General features: G+C 43.7%; 1 long non-coding RNA gene across 1 annotated transcript; it reads right to left on the bottom strand.

Annotated features, from left to right (window-relative positions):
* Positions 1–5,617: 5,617 nt before the first annotated feature.
* On the bottom strand, positions 5,618–7,055 carry LOC308621752. Its single transcript, XR_014016504.1, has 3 exons — positions 6,825–7,055; positions 6,312–6,432; positions 5,618–5,844 (listed from the first exon to the last, which is right to left on the bottom strand). It is a non-coding gene; the product is annotated as an uncharacterized lncRNA (long non-coding RNA).
* Between the last annotated feature and the right edge of the window lie 851 nt (positions 7,056–7,906).

The raw sequence follows: 7,906 nt of genomic DNA, 5'->3' as shown, positions 1-7,906 counted from the left end.
CTAGTATTCAGAAATACCACCATGATGAGCCTTGTTATGGGTGTTGTGCTGTCCATAGGCCTGGACACTCAACAAACCTTTGCAGTCAGGAGACCCAAATTTAGTTCTGAGAAATTTTCTTGTGTTATTTCCTTAATGATTTCTTCCTGTCTGTTTTCTCTGACCTCACTCTTAATAGAACTCCTATTGCATAGACCCTCACAGATATATCCTCTTGTTGCATTTCCTCTCTCTTCCTTTATTCATATTTTGGTTTTATTTTCCTAGGTGACTTCTGGGTTATTCTTTAAAACTATCTTCAAACTATTCTCAGAGTTTTAAAAAATTTAGGTTAATGTATTTGTATTTTTAAGAGTTTTATCTCATTTTCTATTTGTTATTTTCTAAAAGCAATTTATTCTTGTTTTATCGGTAGGATAGGTTCTTCATCTCCCTGAGGACAGTAAAGTAATAACTGTATTAAAAAAAAACACAACTTTCCTAAATCAAGTATACTTCAACTAAATTTTTTTTCTCTTGTTTCCGCTTCATCTCTGTTTCCTTCCACCTTTATTTTTCTCAGATTGTTTTCTTTCATCTTTCATTTTTCTCAAATTGCTATTTTCCTACCTTTTCTTAAGGGATAAGCTCTAAAAACACTCACTTAGATCTCTGTTTGCCTTAGATTGGGGGCAGAGGGCTGATTAATTCGTAGGTTCCAATGTGGGTGATCCGTCTGCTATCCCTGGGGGAACTCAGAATGGTGGCATGTTAAAGTGTTTTCTCTGGGACCAGTAAGTGTTTCCTTAAATTAACACGCCAATCTCCAGCTTAGGAAAGTATATATTTTGATTTAGGGTCAGGGGAGCAGAATTTGGCAGGCGGGCTGGGAATTCCAATGTTCAGAATGCAGACCTTGACTTAACTTACTCCATCCTATTTTTATCCCTATGCTTCCTTCCTTCCCTCCTGATGTACCTGAGCTTGGAGATTTCTGGATACATTTCTCCAAATACTAAGCAGTCCATTTTCTATAGAAGGAAGACAGGTGGAGCTAGTTTGTGGCTGTGTGGGATGACAGAGAGGAGGTTGTGGTGGTAGGTGTGGGGACAGTTGCACTGTGCAAAGACAACCAACCCCCCTCTTTTGGATCCATATCCTCCCTCTGCTTCCCATAGTCTGTGGTGCCAAGCTTGAGCTTCTTGAGGTTCTGTAGGATGATCTGACTCTCTTATCATGAGCATCCTCCCTTCTCTGTACATCTTCCCTGAAATATACACACACAGGTGATAACTTCCTGCCCTCTGCTATCATTATTTCATCTGTGTTCTATCTTCCAAAAACACACTGAAAACTTTCAACAGCTGTTTCCTCTTTCCCAGTCTCTCAGAACTTGTGGTTTACTACCAGCAATTTAGTGAGTTTAGTGGGATTTAGTGAGAGGAGATAAACATGGGAAGTTTATGTACCATGTTAAAAAAAAAAAGTCCCTTTGGTTTTCTAAATCAAATTAACATTGACTCTAAGGTATCCATGGTGGTGAGATAAGTGACCTCGGTTTGTGTTAAGATCATTCCCTTCCCCAGGGCTTAACAGGGTCTCAGGGACTTGGCGCCTGGAAAATAGAAGACAGCCTGTAGATTTCTGTCCCTTGTGGTCACCACCAGGATTTGCTTCTTTCACAGCAACATCAGAATGTGCAATTGCTTTATTTACTTTTTGACTATGACAGCTTTTACTTTTCACTGTTTTCCTCACTAAACTGAATATTCCAGTAGGTCAGGGATGATGTCTGCCTTGTTTACTGTTTTGTTCTCAGCTCCTCACACTATGCCTGTCACATACATGAAATCAATATCTGTTTGTTCAATAAATGAATAAATAAATGAATGTTTTTAAACAAGACTTCCAGATGATTCTGATGCAGTTGTCCACTGACCACACTTTGATAGATGCTACAGTGTATTTGCTTTGCCTCTTTTTGAAATCAGTAGTCCTCAATTAAATTCAGTTTGAGTCCATTCAATTCAACCCCCCTGAGAGCAGCACCGCAGGGCAGGAGCTACAACCCTGTTGACCTAAGAAGAAGGGTCTTGGCTCCCCCAGTAGACTCACCCATGCAACAGTTGGAGCACAAACACACACCCTCCAACCCCGAGGCACCAGCAAAACAGGTGTACAATGCGTGTGAATATTTGTGGTTTCTGGCCTCTTGGCATCATCCTCCTTCCTAATGGTACCATGGATTTGTTTTGGAGGAGGAAGGCTTTCCCCTCCACACTCATGCAGACCTACTTTGGTGGGCCCGTCAAGTGCTGTCTGTCTAAGCCTGGAGCAGCCTCCTTATCTACACTTGGTTACTTGGACTCCTTTCCCAGCCTCCACATCTTGAGCTAAGTGATGCCAGGACAGGCAGAGCCAGCCAAGGGCTTCCATTTCAGTGCTGGCACCCAGGGCAGATGGTCGAGGAGTTCTTCCTGCCCTAACACCCCAGGCCCTCTGCCTGCCATCTTGTCACTGTGCCTTCTCCCAAGTCTGTGCTCTGGTTTCCCGTAATCCTTTCTTCTCTTCCTCTCTGGCGTGGACTTCTAGCTAGGTTCTCAGTATCCTTCTGCTTAAAGAACAACTGATTTAATTGGGTGTGACAGTATATGCTCCAAAAAGTGATATTTCCCTACTTCCCTTGCCATGTGCCACAGTTCTAACCAATGAGATGTGAGCAGAAGTTGTAGGTAGATTTATTACTAAAGTTTATTGAAAGAATAAATATTCTCTTGGGTATTCATATCTCTGCCTCATTAAGGAAAGGCCCCGGGTCGAGGACAGATGCCATTCCTCCCCTTAGCCCTGGCCACATGAGCATATGCCCCATAATGAGAAAATGGACAGTTGCAAAGATATTAACTTATGCAACAGATGATCTGATTCATCACATTACAAAGTGTTTCATTTTACCCAAAATACTACTCATTTGGTTTCTTTGAATATCATGTCTCCCTCCCTCCCTCAGTTACATTTAAAGTAAAATTTCAGAAGTTTTTATTTCAGTGCCACATAGTGGTTCAAATCTTGAGCTCTGGACAGAGGCGGAGATGGGCTTGAACCCTAGATCTGTTATTTCCTCAAGCAAATAATATAGCCATTCTGAGCTGCAGGTTCCTCATTGGGAAAATGCCATTACTTCAGAGGCTCATAATGAGGATGAACTAATACTCCTGAAACTCCTGGCTTATAGGAATGGTAACTAATGTTAGCTAGCATTATAATGTTAGCTGTCAGTATTATTGATCACAAAATGCAGACTACACATTGATTCAGCCTGAGAGATTCCTGTCTAATTTACACCAATAAGGGCAGAATTAATGGTGATTTTCCAGCTTCTATATGCATTTTTAGAATCATACTTGGGAAATAAAAACATTGTATCACTCCTACTTTCACACCTTATAATTCTGACTGTCCCTAAACTATTGTAATCGTGTTTGTCAATAGAACTCCTAATTAATATTTCTATAGCTCCTAGGAGAGGTAGGTTTGTTTTTATTTTTACGTTGGGATACATAAAATAAACTGAACCAACTATAAGTATTCAGTTCAATGGGCTTTGACAATCATATATATCCGTATAACCACAATCCAAAACAATTGGAGAGGTAAGTTTTTATTCTGCCTTGACTCTTAAATTTTATTTTGCCCTCTTCGTTATGATGTTCTTAATAAGTGACAGATATTAGAAAGTGACCCAAGTAGCCAGCAGCCACCAGATAAGAAAGACTCAAGGGTGACTCTGAAAAATGGGTTTCTTGATCCGGTTTTCTCACATTCTCCCCAGCACCTCACTGCTCAGACCTCCCCTGACCTTGTAGCTTCAACATTTCTCTCTGCCTGTGTTGCTTCCTCTCAGCCTAGAAATGCTTTGAAACTCTTATTCCAAATAAATCCTCTCTTGAACCGTGTCTGCTGCAATTACCGCCCAATCTCTCAGCTTCCCCAAAGAGAAGCCTTTGCTTCTTCAGCCTCCACTGTGGTCTGACTGCTACTTCCATGACATGGTTCTCAATAAAAGTTGGCTCTTGTGACCCCTCCCTGCCCCCACCCAGGGGAGAGCTTGTGTCTGACTGAGATTTCCAAACACCCACTGCTAGGGATCTGCACAAGTCCAAGTACAGTGGATGGACAGGGAAAATACCAAGGGTACTGGGGATCATATATATTCTCATCACTGGTCTAAATAGCTTGAAATGTGAAAAAACGCCACTGGACTGGACCTTTGTTTGTTGTTGTTTTGTTTTTGCTCCTTCGACCCAACCAGCATGATGTAGTGGGAGTCCCACTCAGCGACGGAGCAGCTGCTATAGGACGCTTCCACCATCAGGGAGCTGCCGGGGCCCTCACTGACCCAGGTGCCACCATCAGAGTCATTCTGCAGCCTGTGCAGCAGCCTGCGGTCATCCCAAGCTACTAGTGCAGGAGAAGTCGCTGTCTCCTGGCTGAGGTTTCTGGTGAACTGGAAGAAGGACCTGTGGTTCATTGTGAGGGAGAACTCTGATCTGGGCTTTGCCTGGACTGACCTGATTCGCCAGCGATTCAGGCAGCCTCTCCTCTCCGTTCCTCTCTGCAGAGAACATGACCTGCTGCCGGAGGCTGGGAGGGTCACTGCAGGGTCAGCTGGAGGGAGGACAAGGCCCTGGCTGGCTAGCTCAGGTCACAGACCAACCTCACTGTGGCCACCTGGTGCGGACACTTCCCACTTGCCGTATAGACAGGCTGGATACACATAGGAAATGTTAAGAGTAAACACATAAAATTAGACCAAAAAATTAGAAAGAAAAAAATGATAAGTGAAAAAAATTTTTAACATCTTTATTGGGGTATAATTGCTTTATAATGTGTTAGTTTCTGCTGTATAACAAAGTGAATCAGCTATATGTATACGTATATCCCCATATCTCTTCCCTCTTGCGTCTCCCTCCCACCCTCCCTATCCCACCCCTCTAGCTGGTCACAAAGCACCGAGCTGATCTCCCTGTGCTATGCGGCTGCTTCCCACTAGCTCTCTATTTTACATTTGATAGTGTATATATGTCCATGCCACTCTCTCACTTTGTCCCAGAAATTTTATAAAGAAATAATTAGATAACAAAATAAAAGTTAAGACTAAGGAGATCAAATGGTGGGAAAATTAAAATTACGCTTTGTGCTGAGCATTATGGGATGGGTGGGTTCAGTACATAGAATGAGTCTGACTCTGCTTTCAAAGCCCAGCTCTACAGGAATTCTCGTTTCCTTTATTGACTCTAACTCAACCTAAATTTTGGATGCAAGTCCCTCAGTTGTTTCGAAGGCTCCGCCCACTCTGCCCCCTGGTCATGGTGAAGCTCCGGCTGGTCTTCAGTGCCATGGCTGGCGAGGTAACGGGAGGGTGACGGCTGTAATTACAATCGTCTCTTCACACCAGTGACCACTGAGCATCCTCTACCCTGAACACCGGCCCCCGCAGGTGAGAGGCTCCTGACTGACCTTGGTCCGCCCAGGGATGAGGTCTCTTTGCTGATGCTGGGAGCCTGTCTCCAGATTCTGTCTTTTTGAACGCGTCATAAGACCATCCCCTCTCCGCTCTGGCCACCTCCTCAGGCTCTGCCCCCACAGGTCCCAAAGGCCCCTTAATACCCACCCCTTCCTCTTCCTGTTGTTCTCTCCCTGACTCTCCTTTCACCTGATGTGTCTCTCTGACTCATCTCACGTATCACCTTCAGTGGGCTGAGATCTTCAGAAACAAATTCCAGGACAGGAGATTTTTGATGGCAACTTCTTTCTTTCTGGCTGTAGACTCTTACTGGGATGAAACACAGAGCTTTCTCTCTGCTTTAAGTGGGTGGGGGGACCAGGGTAGGGAGGAAAGGATGGGGAAATATATGGAGGAGAAACAGAAATTAATCTCTTAAGATATCATCCAGCTTTGTACATCACATTAAAGTTAATGACATGGAGAGGTACTCAAGATTTATAAACTGTAAGGAGCAAGGTTAAATGAGCATGTGTCCTATGAGAGCATTTCTGAAATATATAAACATGTGCACATAGAGAAAAACAGGATATAAATATAATGTTTATATAAAATATAAATATGGAGAGAAAAGACAGAAATGAAATCCAGCTGTGTTTTCTATAGACAGCAGCCTAGCAGATTCTTCTTCCCTTTTGACTTTTCTGTATTTTTTAAAACTTTTCCATGGTGAGCTTCCTTTAGTTGTAAGATAAAACCAAAGAAATAAGACCAGATAAACATATATATTAACCATAAGAAGAGAAGATAGCCTTATAATACCTACTCTTTTTTTTCTGTGTCTCCCAGACATCTTTTCAGGAGAGGATTCAGGAAGCTAGGCTAATGTCCTGCAGGGTGACTGCTTCTGGTGGATTAATGTCCTTTGCTTTGGGAACTCTGCATTTCTGCTGGTGAAGAAAAGGACCCACTGAGTCTCTGGCAGCCACATCAGGCCTGTCTTACTACCCAGGTCTAATATGCCGTTCTGTGCTGCCCGCCTGCTTTAGGAAGAACTCACGCCCCACTACACACTCTGCAGGCTGGGTGGGGTGGGGATGGGAAGCCAACCTCCCTCAGTGGTGAGGACCCACGCCAAATCCACTACTGAATCACTGTAAAAATACACACATGGCAGCCAGCATTTGGCTCCAAGTGTGTTTAGTATCCGCCTGTGGGCACACTTTACTTTTAGGGCAGTGGGATTGCTTGGGACTTAGAGCAGGAAGCCTACCATGCAGCTGCTCCCAGCTTTACCTGGTGACCTCAGAAAGCCTTGCAGTGAAGCACCAGCTCCTACCTGGTGAAAATCCTCTTCCAGCTAAAAGCTAAGTGGCCTCCAGCAGACAGTGATGGAAATAACAGGCAAATCACACTTAACGCTGCGCCTTGGAGCAGAAGCCGCTAATGAGTCTAATCCATCCACATTTCAGACGCCTCAGCTGTCTGCATCTCTCCCTCAGAAAGACAGAGGCACACAGTCCCCCTCTTTGGATGTCCATTCATTTACCAACGATTCCATCAAACCCAGCTCCCCAGATTACATTTTAAATGATGGAGTGTCCCAGGATGCTGTCTGCAAACAAACCAGGCTTTGTAAATGTGAAGGATGATTGTTATTGGCATCCATAGCTCCCAGGGCACACTCCCAAGTTGTAAGATTCTCTGTGTTTCAGGCAGACTTTGTGCTCCTCCACTGCAGCCGGGCTTCTGACTGCAGGCAGCATGATTGATGGACAGCTCTGAGGAGAAGTAATTTCTTCGAGAAGCACTAGGACCCCTCCTTCCTCCAGCTTGGACTAAAGGGCAAAGAAAGCAGCAAGCTCACTTATAGTTTTCTTGTTTTGTCTTGTTTTTTTTTTTGTAGTTTGGCATTTTTGTGAGCTCTCAAAATTGATTTCCTTTCACCCTAAACACTGTTGCTTCCCTGACAGTCAGTTTCAAGTAGATATCTGTCTGTTCATCATGTGATATGACTGTCCACTGCATATCAGCAATGGCTTGGAGCCTGGGGGTCCTTGAAGCTTTAAGACCATCTGGAGGAGCTTCCTGGATTGCTGGTTATTCCAAGTCTCCTCACAACCACTTGGTTGAAAATACAGTAAAGGAAATGAAAATTAACCCCATGTTAGGACAGCTGGTTTCTGGGAATTCAGTTTGTTGAAAAGAAAGAAGTAGATTCATGACTGATTCCTCAGCCATCCAAGGAATTTAAAAATTATTTCTGGAATGTCTAAGGCTGAAAGTTTTTGCAGATTCCAAAAGCAGGTTCTGACAGTGAACTCCACCTTACGTGCCACCCAGAGTACATGCTAGATTATCATGGTGTCTGTAGTTCCATCAGATGGTCGGGATGTGTCCTTCCGCCCTACTCCTTGTTGA

The sequence above is a fragment of the Mesoplodon bidens genome (assembly GCF_964165515.1).
Source record: "Mesoplodon bidens genome assembly, chromosome: 1".
NCBI lineage: Eukaryota > Metazoa > Chordata > Mammalia > Artiodactyla > Ziphiidae > Mesoplodon > Mesoplodon bidens.
This window is presented reverse-complemented; position numbering and strand designations above follow the sequence as displayed.